This window comes from Macaca mulatta, chromosome 13 (genome assembly GCF_049350105.2).
Source record: "Macaca mulatta isolate MMU2019108-1 chromosome 13, T2T-MMU8v2.0, whole genome shotgun sequence".
NCBI classification, from domain to species: Eukaryota; Metazoa; Chordata; class Mammalia; order Primates; family Cercopithecidae; genus Macaca; species Macaca mulatta.
In genome coordinates, this window is record NC_133418.1 from 47,249,893 (window position 1) to 47,265,510 (window position 15,618).

At 36.7% G+C, this 15,618-nt stretch overlaps 1 protein-coding gene and 1 pseudogene across 1 annotated transcript in view; one reads left to right on the plus strand and one right to left on the minus strand.

Annotated features, from left to right (window-relative positions):
* Window positions 1-15,618, plus strand: part of LRRTM4 (leucine rich repeat transmembrane neuronal 4) — a 782,577-nt gene that overhangs the window by 87,195 nt on the left and 679,764 nt on the right. The gene's annotated exons all lie outside the window — the stretch shown is intronic.
* On the minus strand, window positions 13,959-14,844 carry LOC711324 (small ribosomal subunit protein eS4, X isoform-like; annotated as a pseudogene).

Consider the following 15,618-nt stretch of genomic DNA (forward strand, 5'->3'; position numbering starts at 1 on the left):
CTACATTTTCCTAAGGCATTTGAATTTTTTTAGGGCACAATTATGTAAAGGAAATTTCTTTATTGGCACAGTTTGATGTTTTGAAAATAATAGGTAAAACAAAACACCATCGCTGTCAAGCCTAAATTGTATTTACACTGCCTTTGTAAGAATCATTTCAGTATCTGTTAATTAATTCATTGCTACAGAATTGGTGCTGATTTACAAACTTCAAGTCAGAAGCTACCGAGTTTTCATGTATTTGGCATTAACATTCTAAAAGATCTATGTTCAGAATAAAATTTTCCCTGCAAACATTTAATTTTTATAAACAATAGGAAATAAATATATTTCTGGTTTCTTTTCCCAGTCGATTCGACTCCTATGTGGTGTTCTCTCTCACACACGGTTTTTAATACATTCTTTGGACTACTTGTAGGTTACTCAATTACACCCATCTTTTCTTTGCCAGTGCTACATGACTGTAATTACTGTCATGCAGAATAACTTTTATTATTTGATAGGACAGATATCACTTTGCAAATCTAGGTGTATAATATAATCTTTAAGGACACGGTCTCTGGGGTCTTGTTGCTTGGTTCATTTTGTACTAGCTGTGACATTTAAAACAATGCTTCAATTTCCTCTGTCTCAATTACTTCATCTGTAAAATGACAGTATGATATTGCCTTTTACATGGTTTTGTTTTGAGGATTAAATGAGATAATTTATGAAAAATGGCACAATACTGGCTTCCTGATAGACACAGTATAGTAGCGTCACCTATAATAATAATAATAATTATTATTATTATTTTGCTGTTTCAAAAAGTTCATATGTTTCTTAACACATTAACACTGTTAACTTTCAAATATAACCCTATTTGGACTCTAATTCTTATTGCATTAAATTTAGAGATTAATAAAATACAGAAAATAGAAAATAAAATTGGGAAAATAGGAATCCTTGCAATAATATTTTCTCACACAATAGGTTTTTTGGTACTGATTTCTTCCTCAGAAATCGTTATTTTTTTCCTAAGTTTCTGAACTGAGTTAATAGTTTCAGTTTTTCTTGTTAGAAAAAAAAAACCAGTAAAGCATAAATATGTACCTATTTGACTTTTTTAGTAAAGCTATAGATATGTACTTATTTGACTTTTTTGCCCATATTTTACTTTCTTTCTTTTTTTTTTTTTTTTTTTTTTTTTTTGAGACGGAGTCTCACTTTGTCGCCCAGGCTGGAGTGCAGTGGCACCATCTCGGCTCACTGCAGGCTCCGCCTCCTGGGTTCACGCCATTCTCCTGCCTCAGCCTCCCAGTACCTGGGACTACAGGCGCGCACCACCATGCCCGGCTAATGTTTTGTATTTTTAGTAGAGACGGAGTTTCACCGTGTTAGCCAGGATGGTCTTGATCTCCCGACCTCGTGATCTGCCCGCCTCGGCCTCCCAAAGTGCTGGGATTACAGGCGTGAGCCACCGCGCCCGGCTTACTTTATTTCATAAGATGAAAATAGGATAGAAGAAGGAAGAGAAAGTTAAGGAAAGTAAAGAGAAAGGGAGGAAGAAGAAAAATATGAAAATTTAATATTATAAATCATTTGTAATAGGACCTCTATGAGCTGTACGTGGGAAATTATTTCATTTGATTTAATTTATTTTGCTTCTGGTTTTAGTCTTCTTTTATAGGTGCAGAATCTTAGATCCACATGTGCTATTTCTTAAAACTAACCTACCTGAAAACTGTCTAAAAGCTGTAGATTGTTTTTTCTGCCTTGTCTTTCACAATTGCCCTTCTCCCATTTCAGAGAAGAAAGGCACAATGCTCACTCAGCCATCATCTTTTCACTGGCAGAAGATGTAAAGATCTCCAGGGAATCAAGCAAAGAGACAGTTTGGAGAGTGCTTTGTAAAGTAGACTCCAAAAAGCAAAGCAAAGAAAGTCTTAGTAAGAAGTATTGAAAGGAGAAGTCTTACTTTATCCTGTTTACGTATCTCTTGTTTACATATCTGTTTCAGCTAGACTGAAACAGGACTCTGACTCTTTTTACCAAAGCTTTCTTGGGGTATACATGTGTTTGGGTGTTTGCATATACCTATATCTATATACACACATATAACATATACACACATATATGTATGTAATATCTTTTCCTATCTCTAGCTCTCTAAATATGTATACATGTATGTATACTTAAATGTATACTTATCTCTTAGCTATCTCTTTAACTGTGTAATTAGAATTCAGTAGTGAGACTGTTGTATCCCATATGTCTATGACTGGCTTTTGGCAATGCAGACATTTTCTCTGAATTGAATGAATGAGATAAACCTGTTTTTCTAAAGGTTAATAAACAATATATATTTAAAGGATTTATCATATAAAATTTGCCAAAAATATGCATTTCCACAATTATTTGACATAATCATAGTTACTGCTTTGGTCTGAATGTTTGTGTTGCCAAATTAATATGTTGAAAGCTAATCGACGATGTAAGTGTCAAGAGGTGAGGAATCCTGAGGGATTACACAGGAGTGAATCCTTAACCATGAGAGCTGCTGCGTGGGTTGCACCCAGGAAAGCCCAGGGCTATGTGGAGCTTTGGGAACACAACCCAGTATATCCTGAAAGCAAGAAATTGAGTCAAAGATTATTCTCAGGCTTTAAGATATAATGTTGTCTGCCCTGTTGGACTTGGGTTTTGAACTTACTTGATACCAATATTACCCATTTCTTTTCTTTTTTTTTTTTTTTTTTGAGACAAAGTCTCACTCTGTTGCCTGGTGGAGTGCAGTGGCGCTATCTCGGCTCACTGCAACCTCTGCCTCCTGGGTTCAAGCGATTCTTCTGCCTCAGCCTCTCAAGTAGCTGGGACTACAGGCATATGCCACCATGCCTGGCTAATTTTTGTATTTTTAGTAGAGATGGGGTTTCCCCACGTTGGCCATGATGGTCTCGATCTCTTGACCTCGTGATCCGCCCTCCTCAGCCTCCCAAAGTGCTGGGATTACAGGCATGAGCCATCACGTCTGGCCCCAATTATCAATTTCTTAGTTCTGATTTCTGCATTTTAGAATTGCGAAATATCTACCCTCCGCCTTCCTCACCATCATATTTTGGAAGCACGTAAGTTATTTGATTTCACAGATTCCCAGATAGAAAGCAATTGGCCTGAGAATAAATCACACCCCATGTGTCATCCATATCTGATTTAGATATTTAAATGAGACTCTGGACTTTAGACTTTTGAGTTGATGCTGGAGTGAGTCATAACATTTGGAGCTTTTGGGATGGTGTGGATGCATTTTGCATGTGAGAATTTTGGGGAGCCAGGGGCAGAATTCTATGGTCTGAATATTTGTGTTCTCCCAAAATTTTATTTTGAAACCTCATCCTGAATGTGATAGTATAAAGAAGTTGAGTTTTGTGGGATGTGATTAGGTTTGAGCATGGAGCCCTCATGAATGGGATTAGTGCCTTTATAACAGAGGCTTTGGGGAGCTTGTTCACCCTGTCTTGATTTTGTACTTTCCAGCTTCCAGAACTGTGAGCAAAAAAATATTTCTATTATTTATAGAAATTTATTTCTATATTAGTCAGGGTTCTATAGAAAGACAAAATCAAAAGCATGCATAGATAGAGATAGACAAGAAGATTTATTAGGAGAATTGGCTCATGCAGTTATGGAGGTCGAGAAGTCTCACTACGGCTGTCGTCAAGCCGAAGAACCAGGGGAAACCAATGTTGCAACTCTCAGTCCTAGACAGAAGATCTGAGGTGCTGGAGGGCTGTTCATTGCAAGTTCCAGAGTCCAAAGGCCAGAAAACCTAGAGTTCAGATGTCCAATGGCTGGAGAAAGAAAAGGTGTCCCGGATCCAGAAAATATAGTAAATTGGCCTTTCCTCTGACTTTTTGTTTTATCTGGGTCCCCATCTGATTGGATGGTGCCTGCCTCCACTGAGAGCAGATCTTCCCCCACTCAGTCCCCTGACATGACAATATCCTCTGGAAACACCTTCACAGATACACCTTAAAATAATGCTTTACAGCTATCTAGGTATCTCTTAATCCAGTCAAGTTCTTTATTTTATTTTATTTTATTTTATTTTATTTTATTTTATTTTATTTTATTTTATTGAGACAGAGTTTCACTGTTGTTGCCCAGGCTGGAGTGCAATGGCATGATCTCAGCTCACCACAACCTTTCTCCTGGGTTCAAGCGATTCTCCTGCCTCAGCCTCCTGAGTAGCTGGGATTACAGGCATGTGCCACCATGCCCGGCTAATTTTGTATTTTTAGTAGAGACAGGGTTTCTCCATGTTGGTCAGGCTGGTCTCGAACTCCTGACGCACAGGTGATCCTCCCGCCTCGGCCTCCCAAAGTTCTGGGATTACAGGCGTGAGCCACCGCACCCGGCCCAATCCAGTCAAGGTAATTCTAAAATTAATCATTGCATGCTGTCTTATTATATCTTATTATAATGTCTTATTATAAGCCAGAATGGAATAAGAAAGAGGCTAATTTTAAAAGGTTAAGAGGCTACCTAGTTTTTAAATGATTATATGGGATATAAGGCCATTTTTAAATTGACAGATAAAAATATATGTATTTACTGTGTACAACATAATGTTTTAAAGTATGTATACATTGTGGAATAACTAAAGCTAGCTAATTAACATATGCATCACCTCACATTGTAATTATTTTTGTGGTGAAAACAAGATCCACTCTTGCATGTTTCAAGAATACAATATATTATTATTGACTCTAGTCACCATGTTTTAAGACAGCGGTTTTTTTGTTTGTTTGTTTGTTTTTAGACACAGCCTTACTCTGCTGCCCAGGCTGCTGGAGTGCAGTGGCAGAATCACAGTTCACTGCAACCTCCGCCTCCTGGGTCCAAGCAGTGATTCCCCTGATTCAGCCTCCCGAGTATTTGGAATTACAGGCATGTGCCACCATGCCTCGCTAATTTTTGTATTTTTAGTAGAGATAGGGCTTTACCATGTTGGTCAGGCTAGTCTCGAACTCCTGACCTAAAGCAATCCACTCGCTTCGGCCTCCCAAAGTGCTGCGATTACAGGCATGAGCCACCTCACCCTGCAGATTTCTTGAATTAACTCCTCCTATCTCGATAGAAATTTTATATCCTTTGATCAATATCTCCCCTACCCCTTCTTTCTGTCCCAGCTCCTGATAACAGCCATTCCACTCTCTACTTCTATGAGTTCGACTTTTTCTGATTCCACATACACATAAAGTGAAATCATGTGGTATTTGTCTTTCTGTGCCTGGCTTATTTCATTTAAAGTGATATTCTCCAGGTTTATCTATGTTGATGTAAATGACAGGTTTTTTTTTTTCTTTTTTAAGGCTGAGTAGTATTCCATTGTGTATGTGTACCACATTTCCTTTGTCCACTCATCTGTTGATGGACACTTAGGTTGATTCTGTGTCTTGGCTACGGTGAATAATGCTGCAAAATCATGGGAGTGCAGGAGTCTTTTAAACATACCAATTTCTTTTTCTTTGGATATATATTTAGGAGTGAGATTGCTTTTTGAGTGAAAGAGCATATTGTAATTCTTAGATAATTTTCCTGGGTCATAAATGATACCTTATAATCTATTATTCCGTATCTTGAGTTGTTCTTTAAATGCTTTATTTCACACTTGCTCACACTGGAGCTCAATTGCCATTTGTCTTACCCTACACAGCTCCATGAGTTCTTCCTGCACTTTACTCCCACTGATTCAGCATTCCTTTGCTTAGAATAGCTTGGATAATTTACTGTGTACTCCCACTTTTAGGTTATTTATAAAAATCTTTAAATAAAATTACTGTCAAACCCAGGGAATGACATTGTTAAACTTTCCCACCCAGTAAAGGATTAATTTAGCTCTGTTCTTTTTCTTCTAATTGTGTCTACTCCTCATTGACAGTGATCAATAGGTATTTGTTAAGCAGCACACTATGTGCTTAAAAGTAGACCAGAGTCTTGGGATATACCGATGAATTCAAAGACATTAAAAGGATTCTACTTAATCACAAGGCAATTAAACTTTATTTGCTTTTTTAACAGTCTCAATAATGAAAATTTACTTAAGAGCATGCAATAGTTATATTCACCATTTACTGTTCTTATTCTTCCATTAATGAATGGCCTTATCTGTGTTTTCTATTGACAATACACAGGGAAACTTCAACTTTTCTTCTAAGTTTTAAACAGTTATCCAATTGATACTAAAATTATTTAGAGCCTATATCTAAAAAAATGAACTTTTAAAAAATATTACTGAGAATGGGAAAAGGCAATATTCCACTGTAGGCTAAGAGTCCTTCTCACATTAAATGAGTGATTCTTAAATATAAAATTATGGAACAGGGGCAATCTCCTGATGGCACTTTTGCCAGGTCAAAGTGAAATGATAAAAATGAGAACATTAACCACAGTTTAACAAAAAGTTACATTTATGTAATTGCCATGTCTATCCTAATGTCCTTCTGATTTTTGTGTGTGTTAATATATCCTGTTTCTACTGATGATGTGGTTATTGGACAAGGAATGTGGGTATTTTTAGTGTCTGTAGTTGGTGTGTCAGTCCATTCTCATGCTTCTACAAAGAACTGCCCAAGACTGGGTAATTTATAAAGGAAAGAGGTTTAATTGACTCATAGTTCCTCATGACTGAAGAGGCCTCGGAAAACTGATAGTCATGACAGGGAAGGAAACACATCCTTCTTCACGTGGTGGCAGGAAGGAGAAGTGTCAAGCAAAAGTGGGGAAAACCCCTTATAAAACCATCAGATCTTGTGAGAACTCACTCACTCTCACAAGAACAGTTGCATGGAGGTAACCACCCCCATGATTCAATTACCTCCCACTGGGCCCCTCCCAGGACATGTGAAATTTATGGGAACTACAATTCAAGATGAGATTTGGGTGAGGACACAGCCAAACTGTATGAGTTAGTAAATGGGAAAGCTGGCAAATTTGTGCTACTCTTCCTCACTTCTTTAAATGTTTTATGGTATGTTGGATTCTAAATTTAGTAATATTGATTTATATATCAATAAGCAAAGACTTTTAACTCTTCAGTAGAGCCTTGGCTACAAGATCTAAGATTGTATGTCCCCAAATCCCACAGTGTTCTCCCATATTCTTTCTCTATGGCCAGCTGATGGCCAAATCATATACTTTAAGGTGAAAATACGTGTTAAATCAACAACTCAACTACATATCTGCTTCACATGGAAGATTAATTTGCAAAACTCATATTGCTCTGAAACTTTTGGCTTTGAACTCTCAATAAATGAGAGTTTTCTCTGTGCTGATAAATCATTGTTACATGCGTTTGTGTACATTCAAATCTACACTCCTTTTCACTTAGCAAACATGTCCTTATAGAGAAAAATACTTTAATTTGGTAAAGGATAAATATATACATGAAAGTAGAATTAATGTAGTGATACATAACTCCACTGTGGGCTGAGTCCTTATTTGTTATTTTTTCAACAATTTTTTTCTCAGATATTAACTAGGTCCCAAGCACTTTGCTATATTCTAGAAAAGAATAAAGCTAGACCGGGTGCGGTGGCTCACGCCTGTAATCCCAGCACTTTGGGAAGCTGAGGTGGGCTGATCATGAGGTCAAGAGATCAAGATCATCCTGGCCAACATGATTAAACCCCATCTCCACTAAAAATACAAAAATTAGCTGGGCGTGGTGGTGCATGCCTGTAGTCCCAGCTACTCCGGAGTCTGAGGCAAGAGAATCACTTGAACCCGGGAGACCGAGGTTGCAGTGAGTGGAGATTGCACCACTGTGCTCTAGTCTGGCAAAAGAGCAAGACTCCATCAAATAAATAAATAAATAAATAAAGCCAGACATAGTCACAACCCTAGCTTAAAGAATAAAGGTGAATACAGGTAGCCATCCATAGCCTTATAAGAAAATACACATTTGTCACTGTGGAGAGATTTCTTTTTCTCTCTCTCTCTCTCTTTCCTTCTCTCTCTCTCTCTCTTTTCTTCTCTCTCTCTCTCTTTCTCTCTCTCTCTCTTTCCTTCTCTCTCTCTCTCTCTCTCTCTCTCTGTGTGTATATGTGTGTGCATACAGCTTCTCTGTGTGTGTACGTATTATGTACTCACATACACAGGGAGAGAGAGAAAAAAGGAGAGACAGAGAGCATGCAGAAATCTGAAGAATAAGTGAAAGTTAATAAAAAGGGATTCAAAGTAGGGGAGGAAAAGAAGGCCCCAAGGCTTCAGGAAAACAGGTAAGGATGAGGGGCCAAGTGAAGGCAGAAATGAAAGGTAAGCAGGGGTGCTTCAATGTTTCTAAAAGGAAAGGAAAGCATGGAGGTGTTTTGCTCAGGGAATATCAATATCTGATCAATGTGATGGAATCATAGCTTTAGCTGAATGCAGAGAATGGATTGCAGGGAAGCCTGGGGGTACATGCACGTAGATGATTTAGGTTCCTATTGTAGATATTAAGGGAAAAGGCAAAATCGCAGCTGAACTAAGAAAATTTGTGTTAGTGAAAGATACTAAGAAGTAAATGAGCCAGAGTAGCATTTAACAAGTAGATTCAAGAGAATTTTTGATTAATTGGACAGGGGAAATACGGAGATGGGTATCAGGGATGACTTTTTTCTTTTATTTCTTTCTTTTTCTTTTTCTTTTTCTTTTCTTTTTTAAGACAGTCTCACTCTGTTGCCCAGGCTGGAGTGGTCTAGTAGCACGATCTCAGCTCATTGCAACTCAGCCTCCCAGGTTCAGGTGATTCTCCTGCCTCAGTCTCCTGAGTAGCTGGGACTGCAGGCATGCACCACCACGCCCAGCTGATTTTTTGGTTTTTATTTGGTAGAGACAAGGTTTCACCATGTTGACCAGGCTGGTCTCAAATTCCTGACCTCAAGTGATCCATCTGCCTTGGCCTCTCTAAAATGCTAGGATTACTGGTGTGAGCTCCCACACCTGGCCAGGATTGACTTTTAATCACTGACTTAGAAGCTGGATTCATACAGGTTCTATTACATGTGGAGCCAAGGTTTAAAGGGAAATCTGGATATAGACCATGCAGAGATTTGAGATATCCAAAAGACTTTGTCAAGGAGGCAACCGGTATACATATCTGGGGCTAAAAGTAAGATCTGGCCTTGAGATATCAATTTCTTGTTAATCCACTTATGGGTGTCAATTGCTACATATATGATTACCTAGGGAAATATTATAGGATGAAAAGAAGACAATCTTTAGAGGCAGCCTTGAGGAATTCAAATCAGTAGAGAAGGTAAGATTCCAAACGAGGCAGAAAATGGATTGCCTAACATAAGACAAGAAACACAAAAGATACATGACAAGGAAGCCAAGGTAAATACAGGTCCAGGCTAACAAAAGTAAATGCTACTTAGGAGCCAAGTATTAAGATGGTTGGAAAATATCCAGTGGATTTAGAAAAATGTGTTTGGTGATAATCATGAGACATTTGGAAGTAGAATAATAGATTAAATTAATGACTAGTCTGAGAAATGTGTAAAAAGTCAGAAAATTGAGAGACTAACTACAGAGAGCTCTTAGAAGAAACTTGTCTTTGAAACTGGAAAGTCTCTAAATTGGTCCTTAATTTTCAGATGTTAGCTTTACTTTGAACGAATAAAATATAGAAGTAAAACTTAAGGAATATAAATTAAAATCTTTAAAGATTGTTAAATACCAAATTCCTCACTCCGTGAGTGTAGTTTTATTTAGCACAGGTCTTTTTGGTAATTGGAATAGTTTTTTTAATAGACACCATGCTTAATCATCCTCAAGAATCTGCCACTGTGATTCAAAGATGTTTCATATTCCACTTAAAACATCAAGCATCTAAAATAAAAAGAATATATTAGTTCATCTCCTGGAGCTTTGAGATATTTTAATAAAAACAACTAACACTAATAATGGGCTCATTAACACTTCCCTTTGTCATGTATAAGTATCCCTGGGTCTATAGCCAAATATAGTATAACCTCCAGCAGGAGTGTATATGTGATTAAGACTGGAATTTCCTCAAGTTTGAAGCAAATCTTCAAAATACTTGTTTGTTCTGACTCATTTTTAGTTAAATACCCTCAAGAAGTTTATATGAACTGCTATGGCAAATTGTACAATCATCACTAAAGTGTTACTTGATGGTTTCTGGAAATTGTCCTTTGCTAAAATAGTTCATCCATCAGAAAGTTGCTAACAAAGACATCAAATTGCAAAATATGCATTCCATTGGAATAAGGAAGTGGTTTTGGTTAAAAATCAAACTGTTCTACAGGAGAATGATGATACTTCGTGTCTATTATTAACACTTTAAAACTGAAGAGTTTACGCGGTATTTTCTGAGCTCATCAGTTCACTGTATAATGGAGTATATTATGAAAAACTCGCGAATGCCAAAAAGCAGGAAAATATATCCAGAACTAAAGTTCTTTCCGTGGAGGATGAATAGAAAACATTATTTTGAAGACTATTTTTTTTTCCTAAAAATTCAGTTTTCTAGTGATTGCTTCTTGTGTCAAAAACAACAAAAATAACAATAAACTGAAATGTACAGAACACTTGCTATATGCCCAGGAGTATGTCAAGTTTGCATGATTGCTAAGAGCTTGAGCATTAACAAATAAACAGACAACTTAGTTTCAGATTCTGACCTCTCAGTCCTCTAAGCACGGTAACATCTGCCACCCATAAAGTTGTTGATATAAATGGTTTAAAAATTACCTAGTTAGGTAATGACAAACACATGTATAGGTAATTTAGAAAATAAATAATAAAATGAATAAAGATACAAAATTATAACTGTCAGCTTAATGAATATAGCTGAAAAACAATATAGCATTTTACATGTAATTATTAAGTGGAATGTGAAGGATTGTACAAAAGACTGGTTGTCATTTGCACTTTGGGATTCCTGAACCCAGGCTCACGTACTGTGAATTGGCTCACTTGGGATCCATTTTCATCTACCTTATCTTTTTTATGCAGATTAGAAAATGAAACTCATATTTTCCTACATACCTTCTAGTCAGGCATGACTTTGCAACACAATTCTGACTGTTGAAAAATTGGAAGTCTTTCAGGAATTAGCTGCCTATCTACATAGAAAGATAATGCTTTGAAATAAAGTTTTTCCCCTTCCATCCTAGTCCAGTCTGGTCCTTAGATATGGTGCTTCAGCAACCAATCATGACCATCGGTAGCATTAGAGATGGCAGAAAGGATAGAAGGGACTTGTTACTGATGACACTATGGTGCCATGATACTAGCCCTGAGCTTTTCATTATGTAAGATAAACAAAGCACTCCCTGTTTAGGTAATTGTTACAGAAGGTGTAATGTTTTGTTACCAAATGCATTTTTCATATCTACAGAGAGTGATTTGTCTTCATGTATCAATAATATTTAGAATGATGAGACCTTATATTCAGTTATTTAAATTCTGGGAATTATTCCAAAGAGATGGATTTATAAAAGACCGGTGAGCCCTAAAATAAATGAGTTTGGTTAAAAAAATTACTTGCAAAAAGTATTTATTTTGATAATATTTATAACACTGAAAAGTAGAAAAAAATTAAATGGTAAGTAGGTAATGAAAAGTAAATTAAACAAGTTATACTTATTTTATGGGCCATTATCTAGCAACAAAATGACTCTTAAAATGAGTAATGCTGAAAAAATTACAATCTAAAGAGAACATTAAAAAATTAATATTTAAAATTACATACAATATGATTAAAATTCCACATTAAAGCAAGTAATCCTAAGGTTTGTGTCAAGTTGATATATGTTATGGAATATTTTGTTACCATTACATTATATGTTTTTTCTCTTAATATGACTACAGTAGGGGTTAAATAGAAACTTGTAAACTTTAAAAACTTTTATTATGCCAAATTTTGAAAACATACAATAAAGAGAATGCCATATGATAAATTCTAATTGTTTTACATATATTCTATGCTTTCTTCTTTTTTCACTCTAGATTATTTTGAACCAGCTACCAACATCATACCATATTCCTGCAACAATTTTAGTCTGTATCTTAGAAACAGGAGAATGCTTTTAAAAAAATAAACACTAAATAAACACTATATCATCATCAGTCCTAGAAGATTCTAAATAATTTCATAATATCATAATCAAATATTCTATTTTTTTACATTTCTATGATTTCATAAATTGTTTTCTGCTTATTATATCAATAAGAAAGCAAATGCATTCCATCTCTTGCAAATGGTTGATGTGTCACATTGCCTCATATTACTTGTTTGCAATTTATTTCTTGAAGAAACTGTGACATCTTTCCAGTAGAGTATCTTAAAGTATGGATTTAACAAATTGCAACTTGTTGGTACCATTTATTACATTTCTCCATCAGACATGTATGCTATTTATCGACAAGAATATGATGTATATGGTGTTTTGCTCTTTCATGTTTATGTAGTATTAACAGTCATAATAATCAATGCCAAAATCCACCTTTTATAGAGATTACAAAAAGTGGTATTTTACTTTAAACATTTCTAGTTTTATTAACTGGAATGCTTGCACAAAGAAAAACTTTATCTCTTCAACTACAGTCATGCACTGCATAACAATGAGGATCCATTCTAAGAAATGCATCAATAGATGATTTCGTCTTTGTTCAAACATCATAAAGTATATACTTACATAAACCTAGATGGCACAGCCTACCGCATGCATAGGCTCTACGGTATAATAGGCTATACGATATAGGTTACAAACCTGCCCAGCATGTCAGTCTACTGAACACTAGACAATTATAACACAATGGTAAGTATTTTTGTATCTAAACATACCTAAACATAGAATAGTTACAGTAAAAACACAGTATTATAGGCTTATAAGACCCCTGTTGTATATGTGGTCCATTGTTGACCAAAATATCATTATTCATTGCATGATTGTATTTGGTTACCTCAAGATTTCTCAACCCTGGTGCTATTGATGATTTTGGACTAGATAATTCTTTGTCATGAGGAATTGTTCTGTGCATTGTAGGATATTCAGTCATGTGTCTGGACTCTTCCTTCTAGATGGCAGTAACGCATTTCCCTAGATTTGACAACCAAAAAGATCTCTAAGACATTGCCAATGACCCCTCGGGGCAAAGATAAAAAAACTCAGTTGAGAACCACTGGGTTATCTTAAGATGTATATATGAAAAGCAGGATATGTTTGATTCTTTTCCTTTATTTATCAGTTTCCCAAATGACCAATTAGTTATCAAGCTTTCCTTAGAGGAGACATAATAACTCATAATTTTAAATGTAATTTATGTCTTTGTATTCACTGTAGCTACTAGTTCTATTTATGTTCATATTTTCTTATATTTTTATCTGTGAAAGACTTTTCTATTTGGTTTCTAAATTTCTTTGATACATCTAGTGGCCTTGTTTCCTGCGATACCAAGTTCTTTCAAGCTAATTTTGTGTATTTTTGTGTAAAATTTGTGTATTTTCTGCCCAGGCCTGGAGCCCACTATTTCTCCAAAGAGTCTTGTCTTTTTTTACTAGGAAATGTAATTTAGAAAATGCAATTTGAATGTTTGAGGTGCTCATTAGTCTCAAGGCGCTTTCAGTGGACAAAAGTGGGAATACATATGTATATATATGAGACATATATATATATATATATATATCTCACACACACACACACAAACACACACAGAGTCATATTTCCAATTCCATTTCAGTATGCATAGCTTTTTTTCTTATTCTTTAACCTTATACCTGTATCTCCTTTCTTCACTGCTGCAAACTTTAATACCCAATGATACTAACATAGTCACTCATTTGCTTTATACTTGTGGTGGGCAGACAGTAAAGCTGCCCTTAAATTTCTTACATCCTACTAATTAAACCCTAGTGTAATCTCATACGCTTGAGTGTGGGCTGGACACAGTGACTCAATTCTTTTTTTTTTTTTTTTTTAAATCCTGCCACAATATTTTTAATTACGTACAAAGGTCTGACATGTCATCCAGGGACCCATTTCACCCACTGCTCTGTTTGGCCGCCAGTCTTTTTTCTCTCTCTTCAGCAATGGTGAGGTGGATACCCTTTCCTCGGGGAAGAGAAATCCATGGTTTGCTGCCTTTGCCAATAACAAAAATGTTGGAAAGTCGAGTGGCAAAGCTGTTGCCATTGGCATCTTTCACGTGAACCACGTCAAAAGATCCAAGGTGCCTCTCTCTGTTGGTGATCACACCAATTCTTCCCAGGTTGGCACCTCCAGTCACCATACACAGGTTACCAGTGTCGAACTTGATGAAATCAGTAATCTTGCCAGTCTCCAAATCAATCTGAATATCATTCACCTTGATGAGGGGATCAGGGTAGCGGATGGTGCGGGCATCATGAGTCACCAGATGAGGGATTCCTTTTGTGCCCACAAAGATCTTTCTCACTTTGCATAACTTGTACTTAGCCTCCTCAGGTGTAATACGATGTACAGCAAAGCAACACTTGGTGTCATAGGTCAGACGGAAATTCTCTCCCATCTTGTCAATGCTTATGACATCCATGAATCCAGCAGGGTAGGTTATATCAGTTCGGACCTTGCCATCGATCTTAATGAACTGCTGCATGCAAATCTCCTTTACTTCATCTCCTGTCAGGGCATACTTAAGTCTGTTCCTTAGAAAAATGATGAGGGGGAGACACTCTCAACTTGTGGGGACCGGTGGATGGACGAGGAGCAAACACACTGGTCAATTTATCCAGCATCCAATGCTTTGGAGCTGCTACCCGCTTGAGATGCTTCTTGGGACCACGAGCCATGGCTGCGTTAGGCAAGGAAAGAGACAATGACTCAATTCTAATGAATAGAATTTGACAAAAGTGATTGAATGTCACTTCCTAGGTTACCTTACCAAAAGAGCATAACTTCCGTCTTGCTGGCTTTATGTAGTTCTTTGCTGGTTTGCTTTGAGGTAATCCATGTGTTCTGTTATAAACTGCCCTATGGTGAGGTCCACATGGCAAGAAGCTGAGGAAGACCTCCCAGCAACAGCTAGAGAGGATCTGAGGTCCTCAGATGAACAGCCCACAAAGAATTGAATCCTGCCAACACCGATGTGAGTGAGCTAGGAAGCAGATCCTTTCACAGCTGACCCTTGGGTTGATTCTAATGACAAACACCAGCCAACACCTTCATCCCAGCCTTTGGAGAAAAGTCAAGTGCAGACACTCAGTTAAGCTGCACCCAGATTCCCACCTTCAGAAACTGTCCCCAGGTGTGAAATGGGGCTATAGTACAAGCACGGCTTTCTATGTTTACTGATTGTATTTCTTCTATGGTTACTCAATCGTTCCTTTCCTTTGTAATTCTGGAAGGCACTTGGGCAAGCGTGATTAATCCTAGTTTTTCTTTTCTTTTCTTTTTCTTGAAGCTCCCTTGTAAAATCTTACATGCTTTTATTTGAAACCCACACAACTTTATTATGTAATGTCCATACTAGGTACTGTGGAAAATGGAAATTCATAAATTAGTAATAACCCCAAACAAAATACAGTCAGCCCTCTGTATGCATCTATGATTTTTTACATCATGGATTCAACTAACTGTGGATCAAAAT